Raw genomic sequence first — 11,848 nt, 5'->3', positions numbered from 1 at the left:
TATCCCTGTATGTGTCTTTGTATGAACCTGTGCCGTTGGGGAGGGGCATGTTTGTATACATGACTGTGTGCCACTATTTCTATGTGTGCATCTGTATCTCTGTGAATCCATATGGCAGGGTCTGTGAGAATCCAAATCTGTGTCTGTATATGCCTGTCTCTGTGGATGTGTCTGTGTGTGGGTTAGCTTCTGGGTGTCATGAGGATCTGAAATGACCCTCCCAGTCAACATGCTTGCACACTTGATCACTAAGTATAGGCCCTTTGTTGGGAAAACTAGAACCGTTGGCACTGTGGCCTCACTAGGAGATGCTGGATATCAGTGGAATCTCCTCTGGGTCTGCCCTGAGCCCTCTACCCCGGATCCACCAGACTGTGATAAGCTCCCATGTAGTGATGGGGAAAGCAGGCCTGCTTTTCATCCCAACCGGCTCCCGCATGGCTAGCTTTACCCCCGAAATAACAACACACAAATTGTATTCATTTAAACACTGCCTGGCCCATTATCTCCAGACCCTTATTAGCTAACTATCACATATTGATCTAACCCATTTCTAATATCTGTATTGCCACTTGACTGTGGCTTACCAGAATGAGTCTAACCAGCATCTGTCTTGGAGAGGAGAGTCATGGCATCTGTCTGACTCTGCTTTCTTTCTCCCAGCATTCTGTTCTGTCTACTCCACCTATCTAAATTCTGCCCTATCAAAAAGCCAAGGCAGTTTCCTTATTAACCAAGGAAAGTAACACATAGACAGATGACCCTCCTACACCACTCCCATGCCCAGACACAGAGTTGATTCACCTACCTTGCCTTCTTACGTGATCGACAGAATTTCCTGAGCCATGAACCAGAATCAATCTTTTCTCCACTGTGTTGTTTCTCTGTGTTGTGACATGACTCCCACTAGAGAAACTAACAGAAGGAAGAGTCACTGATAAGTGGGGTCACTGCTGTAAGAAGCCTGAGCATGTTGGTCTCAAACCTTGAAGTCATTATATGGGAAATTAGGAAGGGATTGCAGGTGCAGGATAGGCAGGCCCTTCAGAGCTGTATGTGGTGATCAAGGGCATTCCTCGGGGAAGGTCGACTGGAAAGACCAAGCTCGGAAATCTCAGAAGACAGTAAGGATGCTATCAGGACTTAGACTATGGGTCCCGCATGTTTGACCATGGTAAAGACTCTAGCTAAATATGCTGATGTCATGACAGATCGGATGAAGCTGGATTGAACAGCTATGGGTGGAGGTTTCAAAAGAGCTCAGCATTCATGCTACAGCTTGGTGAGGACACCAGGCAGGAATGCTGCAGGCTCCTAAACGTTGCAGAGATACAAACTTCCAGGCCGTGCCTAACCTCTAGTTAACCCATTCCATAGTGCCTGCTTTGACTTGGATTAGTCTGTTTTGAGAAAAAAAAATGACAGGAAATAAGAACCCACATCATGCTTACACAAATTAACACCCTCCCCATCCAACACAGCTGGGGTTACAAACTGATGAGAGACTTCTGTGTGACAATAAACAACACTGAATCATGTCAGATTGTGTCAGAAACACCAGACATGTGAGCTTGACAATCTCCCCACATGGAACCCTCTCACCCAGGGCTTTAAAAGAAGGAGCACCCATCTCTGTGAGTTTGAGGCCATCTTGGTCTACAGAGTGAGTGCCAGGACAGGCTTCAAAACTACAAGAGAAATCTTGTCTTGAAAAAAAAAGAATGCAATACATCTTTGCATCATTAAGCAAATATTCCACAGCATAAGTGAATGTAACACATCTTAAAATATATTCCACAACAGTGCAGTAGGCCTCACGAACCAGGCCTTCACTGCTCACATTGCTCTCCACACTATCGCCTTCCAGGCTCCTACTAGAATGGCCTCATTTAGCTCTGCTTAAAACAGCAATGACTTATCTAGTCCAATGCCTCACAGTCTTCCAAATTTCTCCTAAAATCAACCTAACTTGGTTGGGTTCTTCACAGCAACAACACCACTCCTCTGGTATAGTTTCTACATTAGTTACTTTTCTGTAGCTAAGATGAAGTACCATAACCAAAGGAAGCTTAAGCAAACAGCAGTACACTTTGGTTCACGGCTGCAGATGGCTGGAGTCCACACAGCAAGGAAAGCTGGTGCATGCAGCAGGCACATGGAGCTTGCTGACCACACTTCCTGAATATAACACCAATTATGCAGACAATAAGATTGACAGTCAAAACAAATGGGATCTCATGAAACTGAAAAAAACTCTATAAGGCAAAGGGCACTGTTGATAGAACAAATAATAACCTACAAAATGGGAAATATCTTCACTAACCCCATATCCAGCAGAGTATTGATTTCCAAAATATATAAAGAACTCAAGAAACTGGACATCAAAAAAAACATAAAATCTAATTAATAATGGGGTACAGATCTAAACAGAATTCTCAACAGAGGAAATTCAAATGACTGAGAAGCACTTAAAGAAATGTTCAAAATCCTTAGCCATCAGGGAAATGCAAGTTAAAACAATATTGAAGTTCCATATTGCACCTGTCAGAATGACTAAGATCAAAAACACAAATGACAGCTCATGCTGAAAAGGATGTGGAGCAAGAGGAACCCCTCCATTGCTGGTGAGAGTGCAAACTAGTACAGCCACTTTGGGAATCAATGCGGAGGTTTCTCAGAAAATTGGGACTAGATCTACCTTAAGATACAGCTAGACCACTCCTAGGCGTATACCCAAAGGACAGTCTACCATACCACAGGGACACTTGCTCAATTATGCTCATAGCAGCTGTATTCATAATAGCCAGAACTTGGAAAAATCTAGATGTCCCTCAACTGAGGAATAGATAAAGAAAATGTGGTATATTTACATAATGGAGTGTTACTCAGTGGTAAAATCAATGGCATCACTAAATTTGAAGGGAAGTGGATGGAATTAGAAAAGTGATGTGGGATTCCCCTCTGTATGAAGTGAATATGCTTTATTATCATTGGTTAATAAAGAAGATGCTTTGGCCTATGACAGGGTGGAATAAAGCCAGGCAAGAAATCCAAACAAAGATATACAGAGAGAGTAGGCAGAGTCAAAGAAATGCCATGTAGCTACAGAAGGAGAAAGACACAAAAGCCAGAACCTTACCTGTAGACCACAACCTTGTCACGATACACAGATTAATAGAAATGGGTTAATTTAAGATGTAAGAGTGAGCTAATAAGAATCCTGAGCTAATAGGTCAAGCAGTATTGTGATTAATATAGTTTCTTTGTGATTATTCAGGTCTGGGCAGCCAGGAAACAAACAACCAGTCTCCACTTAGAAATGGCAAAGCCAGCATGGGTCAACTACATCCACATAAAATCTGGGAGAGCTTGGGAAAGAATTCTAGACACAAAAGAAGAGAGTTAAACAAAGTTTCTTGGTAGCAACATTTTCTCAGGTGGGTTCTGTGTGCTAGAGACAAGCAGAGGCATGATTACTTTAAAAGAAGGCTTCCTGACTCAGCATTAGCAGCAAAAAACTGCATGGCTTCATAAAGAAACAGCTTACTGGTTCATACTGGTGCTGGTTGCATGAACATCTCTGGCTCTTTCAGGAGGTCCTGCATTTAAATAGTGTCTGTGAGCAGTGTATTATAAATTGCTTAATGGTAACATAGACCTGGAGCTGGGGCCGTAAGCATGTGAACACGACTCTGCTATGTTGGACTGGGCAGAGCCAATAGGAAGGGCCATGGTGTTGGTCCTAGCCACTCCCACTCAGAATTTAAAAAAAAAAAAAAAAAAAAAGGTGCTCCTGGTCAGAAAATGATTACAGATATATTTCAAATGGATGGGTATTCTTTAAACCTTTTAAAGACATACAGAACATGGCATTTAAAATTACTTAAGAATTTAGACTTTTCATGACAATGAGACAGTCTGGTTCTGGCAGCACCAGTTACTTCGGAGAAGTAGATGAGCATTAAAAAAACTCATTATGAAATTTTCTTTCAATGTGACAAGGCTAGCCATTTGGACAAAAACTGCTCTTGCCTGGACTGATTGATCGCATGCTGTATGAACTAGACCTGCAGGACCCACAGAAAGTGATTGTTGAACTTTCCAAAAGAGGGGATGGTCCTTCAGGGTTCCTGCTTCACAGAAGAAACTGCCAAACATTCTGCAGGACACAGAAGAAAGCAACTGATGAACTTTGCCATTACAAAGCAGAACAGATCTTCAAATTTCCTACTTCATAGAAAAGTATGCCAGATACTTTGGGCCTGTAGACTGATGATGGATGCCCCAACAAGACCAAAAAAACTTTGGGTGACTGTCCAGGCAGCAAGACATTTCTGTCAATTCTAGAACTTTGGAAGTTGTTTACAATGTACTTCCTATTTACTTAGGTAATATTATATCCTTCTGGGGTCTTTGATGGAGTTGAAGACAGATAGTTATAGTTACAGTTTTCCTTAGTTTTGATAAAAGATAAATTAGATATAAAACTTAAAACTGATAAGGATAGAATAGATGATATATTATTTTCCTTAATTTGACAAATGTAAATGTACTAAATATTATAACTATAATTCTTGCTTGATAACTGTTTTGTATAAACAATTTTACTAGGTTCAAGTTAAAACCTTTCTTTTTATTCAGACAGAAAATTTTATTTAGACAGAAAAGGAGAGATGATGTGGGATTATCCTCTGTATACTGTGAATATGTTTTATTACCATTGGTTAATAAAGAAGCTGCTTCAGCCTATGGCAGGTCTGAAGAAAGTCAGGCAAGAAATTTGAATAGAGATATAGAGATTAGGTGGGGTCAAAGAGATACCATGTAGTTTCCAAAGGAAAAAGACACCAGAAAACTAGAACCTTACTGGTAGATCACAGCCTTGTGACAATACACAGATTAATAAAAATGGGTTAATTTAAGATGTAAGAGTTAGTTAATAAGAAGCCTGAGCTAGTAAAACAAGCAGTATTGCAATTAATATAGTTTATGTGCAATTATTCAGATCTGGGCAGCCAAGAAACAAATGAACTGTCTCCACTTACAGAAAAGATCATCCTGAGTGAGGTAACCAGACCCAGGAAGAAAAAAAAATGGTTTATATTCACTTATAAGTGGACATTAGCTGTAACATAAAGGATAACCATACTACAAACCACAGACCCAGAGAAGATAAGTAACAAAGAGGGCTCAAGGGTGGATGCGTGAATCTCAAGGTGAAGGAGAATAAAATAGACAACACTAGTGGATGAGGGGAAGGGTCTTATTGGGGAGGTAGAGAATGGAAAGAGGAGCAATTAGGCTGGGGGAAGATAGAGGGAGAGGGAACTAGGAAATACAACTGGAATCTTGGGGCATCTCTGGAATGAGCTAGAAACCTAGTACAATGGAAACTTCCAGAAGTCTATGAGTATGCCCCTAGCTAAGACTCCTAGCAGTAGGGGATGCAGAGCCTGAACCAGCCATCTCCTATAACCAGACAAGGCTTTCATTAGAGGGTCTGGAACACTAACCCAACAACAAGGTCTTCAACCTACAATTTGTCCTACTGAGTTGCTTCGTCCACTCTTAATAGAAGAGGGAGTGCCTAATCTCACTGCAACTTGATATACCATGGCTGGCTGATATCCATGTGAGGCCTGCCCTTTTCTGAAGAGAAATTGGGAGGAATGGAGGGAGTGATCAGGATATAAAAACAAAAATAAATAAATATTAGGAACATAAATTATTGAAATATAAAAATTCTTTCAAAAAAATTGAAATAGAACTACCGTGTGAACCAGACATACCACCTTTGAGTTGTTTACCTGAAGGCCCACCACTCCACAGAGACCCTCACATATCCATGTTTACTGCAGGCCTGTTCACCAGAGTTAAGAACCAGCTTAGGTGTCTATTTGGGTGGAAGTTCCATCCCAAACCCCTCCCCTGGGACTTGCTTTAGTTCAGACTACACCTCCAAGAAAGCCTGCCAATCAACGACCCCTCCCCAGAGAAGCTCAAGACCCCTCCCACAGGGTATTTAAATTTTACCCCAGAGAACAAACACATGGTTTTCCAGTCATCCTTCCCCATCTCTTCTCTGTGGTGCTGCAAGGTCACCTGGGAGCACTATATCCATTAAACCGTTTTCTAGTTTGGATTGATTTGGTCTGATTCACATTATTGCATTGGCAGAGAGGTTTATTGGGGTGCAGAAACTTTTCAGTGTCTGTCAGAAGATGAATTGTAGGTGGAGACTGCTTGTTCATTCCTGGCCACCCAGACTCGGAATAATTACATAGAAACTGTATTAATTACAACACTGCTTGGCCTATTAGCTTATACATGTTTCTAGCTAACTCTCACATCTTAAACCAACCCATCTCTATTAATCTGTGTGTCACCACAAGATCATGGCCTACAAGAAAGGTTCTGGTGGGCTCCAGCAGGCATCTTTCTCCTTTGGTGGCTACATGGCATCCCACTGATTCTGCCTACCTTCTCTTCTATCTCTGTTGGGAATTCCCACCTTGCTCTATTCTGCCCTGCTAGAAGCCCAAAGCAGCTTCTTTATTAATCAGTGGTATACAGAGGGAAATCCCATATCACCTCCCTTTTTCTTTCTAAATAAAAAGGAAGGTTTTAACTTTAACATAGTAAAATTACATATAGCAAAACAGGTATCAAGCAATAATTACAGTTACAATATTTATATCTACTTTATCTTTAGCATAATTAAAGAAAATTTTAATTATAACTACCCATTCTTCAACTCCATCAAGGACCCCAGAAGGATATAATATTACCTAAATAAACACGAAGTGCATTGTAAGCAACTTCCAAGGTTCTAGAATTGAAAGAATGTCTTGCTGCCTGGACAGTCACCCAAAGTTCTTATGTAACATTGGGGCATTTATCTTCAGCCTACTGGTGCATAGTATCTGGCAGACTTTTCCACGAAGCAGGAAATTTGAAGATCTGTTCTGCTTTGTAATGGCAAAGTTTATCAGTTGCTTTCTTCTGTGTCCTGCAGAATGTTTGACAGTATATTCTGTGAAGCAAGAACCCCAAAGGACAATGTCCTCTTTTGGAAAGTTCAACAATCACTTTTCTGTGGGTCCTGAAAGTCTAGTTCATATAACATGCCATCAATCAGTCCAGGCAAGAGTAGTTTCTTGCCCAAATGGATAACCTTATCACATAGAAAGCAAATTTCATAATGAGTTTCTTCAATGCCCATCAACCTCTCTGAAGTAATTGGTTCTGCTAGGAGCAGATGTGTCTCACTGTCATGAAAAGTCTTAAATTCTTAGAATAATTTAAATGCCATACTCTGTTCATCTTTGAAAGATCTGAAAAATATCAATCCATCTGAAATATATCTCTGTACATCTAGAAAACCTAACTAACTTGAATACAAGCTTGACTATTATAGATGATTATCTATTAACCTGTATTTCTTAATTATACATCATTTTTAAATGAGCTGAACAAACACAATAGCTTAACCAAGAACAGAAATAGACATATAACAAAATTGACCTTAAATTTGTATCAATAGATCAAGATCCATACCAATGCAAAGTATTCATCTCTATAGCATATCCCCCTTTAAATGTAAACAAAAATTTATAAACAGTATTTGGAAATTTGGGTGTAGTTCTTTACAAACTGCTGGGTGCTGTCCCAGAGGACAGAGGTTCAATTTCTAGCACCCATACAATAGCTCACAAATGTCTATAACTCCAATTACAAGGGATCCAACACCCTCTCACACACAGGCAAAACACCAATGCACATTTTAAAAAAATGAATCTCTGAACTCAACCACTGACAAAGTACATGATATCTGGACTGGATAAACAGGACACAATAAAAGGACTGCCAAACCTTGCCAAGACAGGGTAAGATGGTTCTAAAAATCTTCCTGCCTCTAAAAATGGTCTGTCAGTTATGCTAGGCCTTAGCCAAAGTTGGTTGCTTCAACGTTACAAATGAGACTTTGGGTGATTGCTCAAGTAGCCAGTTGTCTCCGTCATATATTGCTCCCTTTGGAGGCTGCTTGATTGCTCAAGTAATATTATCTCTCTTCTCAGGCCTTCGATGGGGTTAAAGATTAGATAGTCGTAATTACCTTCCTCTCATGATTTAGCCAAGCTTGTTTCCTATGCAAGATTCAGACTCTTTAAAATAAAATGTTTATTAAAGCATTTGTCATGTGTTCCTTGCTTAATATTGCTTATGTTGTTCTGTAATTTTATACTTGATATCTGTTCCTATTGTATATAGTTTTGTATTGGGTTTGGACCGCTCTTGTTTAGACAATGGGGGAGATGATGGGGAAACCTTGCTAGCCAGTTAGCTTTAAGAGGTGGATCCAGGTTAAAGTGTGGCTTTCTGGGACTGGAAGAGAAAAACAGGCACACAACCTAGGTGTGCTCTCGCTGTGTGATTCCCACGGGGCACAGCTGAGCTTGGACTTCTCATTCCTATTTTGTGGGGTTTTCCCTTATAATAAATAAAAATATAATTGTTTTATCCTTTAGCTAGCCTTGTTATTTCCCAAATTGAGCTAATTTCTACACAGAGGCAAGTGGATTTCTGCCAGTTCAAGGCCAGCCTGGTCTACAGAGCAAGTTCCAGGACAGCCATGGCTATAAAGAGGAAACCTGTATTCAAAATCCAAAAAAGGAAAAAAATCTCAGATCTCTTATATATCACCACGTTCCAGGTCAGCCTTGGGTTCAGTCACCTCTTGTGGAGGATCTGGCACCTAGTCAGAAACAACCCAAACTTTAAGACAAGTCAATTCATCAGATCCATCATCTCAGTGCCCTTCCTCATAATGGACCCCAGACTTCAGTTCTGCCCAGTACAGTCCATTGTCTACAGGTGATGGACAGATAGACCATCACAGACCCTGCTGCTCAGAGGAAAGATGATGCCAATAGACAAACCATGCTGGACCCAGGATGCCCAGAGCAGATGCCTGCAATCTGGGTGACTTCCCTCTGATTACACCTGCTGGAAGACCACACTGATGGAAAGATGGAAAGAGATGAAGAATAATTACTACAAAAAGCCAGCGCCAGCAAAGGCCAGCCACGGGAGGCTTCCACAGGAATAGGTAACCTTCAACAACTTCAAAGAGCTGTAGAATATGGCATTTAAATAACTTAGGGTTCTGTTGAAGTGAGACACAATTGCTCCTGGAAACACCAGTCTATTCCTGAGAGAATGTTGAGCACCAAAGACACTCCACTGGGAGCTTGTTTTCTTCTTGGCACAACTGGTCTTAGGACAAGGAACTGCCCATTCCTCAACCACTAACAAAGTGCATGGTATCTAGACAGGACAAGCAGGATACAGGAAAAAAAGACTACAAACCTTGCCAAGATAAGGTAAGATGGTTTTGAAATTTTTCCTGCCTCTGAAAATGGTCTGTCAGTGACTCTAGGCCTTAGCCAAAGTTAATTGCTTCAACATTGCAAATGAGACTTTGGGTGATTGCTCAGGTAGCCAGTTGTCTCTGTCATCTACTGCACATTTTGGAAGCCCCTTGATTGCACTTCCTGTTTATTCAAGTAATATTATCTCCCTTCTCAGGCCTTCGATGGGGTTGAAGATTAAATAGCCGTAGTTACCTTATGCTTATGATTAGGCCAAGCCATTTCCAATACAAGACTTAGACTCCTTAGGATAGAATGTTTATTAAAATATTGAGCATATGAACCTTGTTTAATATAGTTTAATTTATGCTGGTTGTACTTCTAATTTTATACTTGAAATCTGTTCCTAGCGTATATAGTTTTGTATTGGGTTTGGAACCCTCTCATTTACACAAAAGGGGGAGGTTATGGAGAACCTCCTTCAGCCAATGACCTTTAAAAGCCTGGACCAGGTTAGGGCATGACTCTTGGGTACCCAGAGAAAGCTGCCTGGCCAGCCAGCTCTCTCTCTCTCTCTCTCTCTCTCTCTCTCTCTCTCTTTCTCCATGCCTTGAGGTTGGACTCCCATTCCTGTTCCATGAGTTTTCTCCCTTACAATAAAGAATAATCATAATCTTAGAATACTTTTGAAGTTAGTTTGGGATAATTTTACTCATGATTTCCCATATTGGACGTGTTCTGCTTCAAATTATCTTATGTGAAAAAGAGGAAAGCCTCTTCAGGGAACTGTGTCAAAGATTATACTAGAAATAAATACTAGAGTTAGGCATGCAGGTCTAGAGACAGTCTCCAAACAAGGTCAGCTAGAGACCAGGAGGCTTTATGCCATAGGGGGAGGGCGTCCTCAATGCTGTCAAGATAGGAGAGAACAGCCAGGCAATGGTGGACTGCAACCTCTGACCAGTAGGGCATCCCAGTAATGGGCCACCTCTAGATACATAAGATTATGTCAAGGAGAACTGCATAGACAAGACACAGAACTACAAACTCTTCAAGAGGTCTTCCTAATGGTCTCCTGGTGCTGGCATAAACCAGTAACGTAACAAATGACACCCCTCACTCTTGTCATGGCCACCAAATGATTAACACCTGCCATTAAGCCCTCCTGGGACCTCACTTCAGGCCTGGAGCCCCACACACCCATCTTCACACTCATCCCATCACACACCAGCTGGCTTTGAGAAGACAGAAGCAGAAGTTATGAGAGGCACCTGGGGTACAACAGCTTTGCAGTCCTGCACACAGGCCATTGTGGCCTTTGCCCCACCCCTGAAAAAAATACCATGAGAACCAAGAGGAAGCTGGGAGCATCTGTATATCCTAGCCACTTTACCACTCATCCTCTGTTGAAGAAGCTGCGGGCTGCGTTCCTGCCACCCAGCTCCCGGTCACCTGGCTAGCTTATGCCCCAAAATAACAACACACAAACTGTATTCTTTTAGACACTGCCTGGCCCATTTCTATTAATGTGTGTAGCACCTTGAGATGCGCTTACCAGGAAGATTCTAGCCTACGTCCATCTTGGGTCGGAGCTTCATCACGTATGCCATGGGGAGCAGCTATGGCATCTGAGCTCACTTCCCTTCTTCCCAGCATTCTATTCTGTTTACTCCACCCACCTAAAGGCTGGCCAATCAAATGGGCCAAGGCAGTTTCTTTATTAGCCAATGACCTTCCTCCATCAATCCTCCTCAAAAATAACAGCCAAGTCTCTGGGCTGTGAGAACATCCTGCCGCAACCCCTCACCACCCACAGACACACAAAGACACCAGGGAGATGATGAAGTTCTTTAATGAGAAGCAGGGGAGTGGGAGACAGAGGGAAAGGGTGGGTGAAGCCAGAAAGGAGAGGGAAGGAGCACTTCTGTGTCCTGCGCTCCGAAGGTCTGGGTGCAGCATTGCTCTGAGGCAGCCTGGACCCCGGCATCCCTTGCTGTGGAAAGGAGGAGAGTCAGTGGAGCCAAAATGATTCATTCAGGGGAAACATGTTGGGATGCTGGGGTCTCCACTCACCAGATCCAAATAGGACATAGGTCATTTCCCCCTCCCAAATGCAAACCCCATCCCCACAATTCTCCATGCTCATGTGTGAAAAGAGGAACAAATGATTTCAGGGCAAGAGCATGGCAAAGGGATGACAAGGATACTATTGGACTCAGGCTCTGCCCACACGTGCACAGATCACCATGGGCAGATCTCTGAACTGCATCTCCCAAGCATCACACAGCAAAAAGGAACCCAGGAAGGCAGGTAGACCCCAGGCATGGCTGCCACATATTTAAAAAACCTACTCCATAAATGGAGTCAACATGGGAACCGAGGGGAAGGGAGCTCAAAGGAGGGATTTCCCTTCTGCACAGAACTGCAGGGGATGCATGCAGAGAGGTATTCTCTCCAGTTGCAAACCGACTGCAGAG

The sequence above is a fragment of the Chionomys nivalis genome, chromosome 22, assembly GCF_950005125.1.
Source record: "Chionomys nivalis chromosome 22, mChiNiv1.1, whole genome shotgun sequence".
In the NCBI taxonomy this organism is placed as follows: domain Eukaryota; kingdom Metazoa; phylum Chordata; class Mammalia; order Rodentia; family Cricetidae; genus Chionomys; species Chionomys nivalis.
This window is presented reverse-complemented; position numbering follows the sequence as displayed.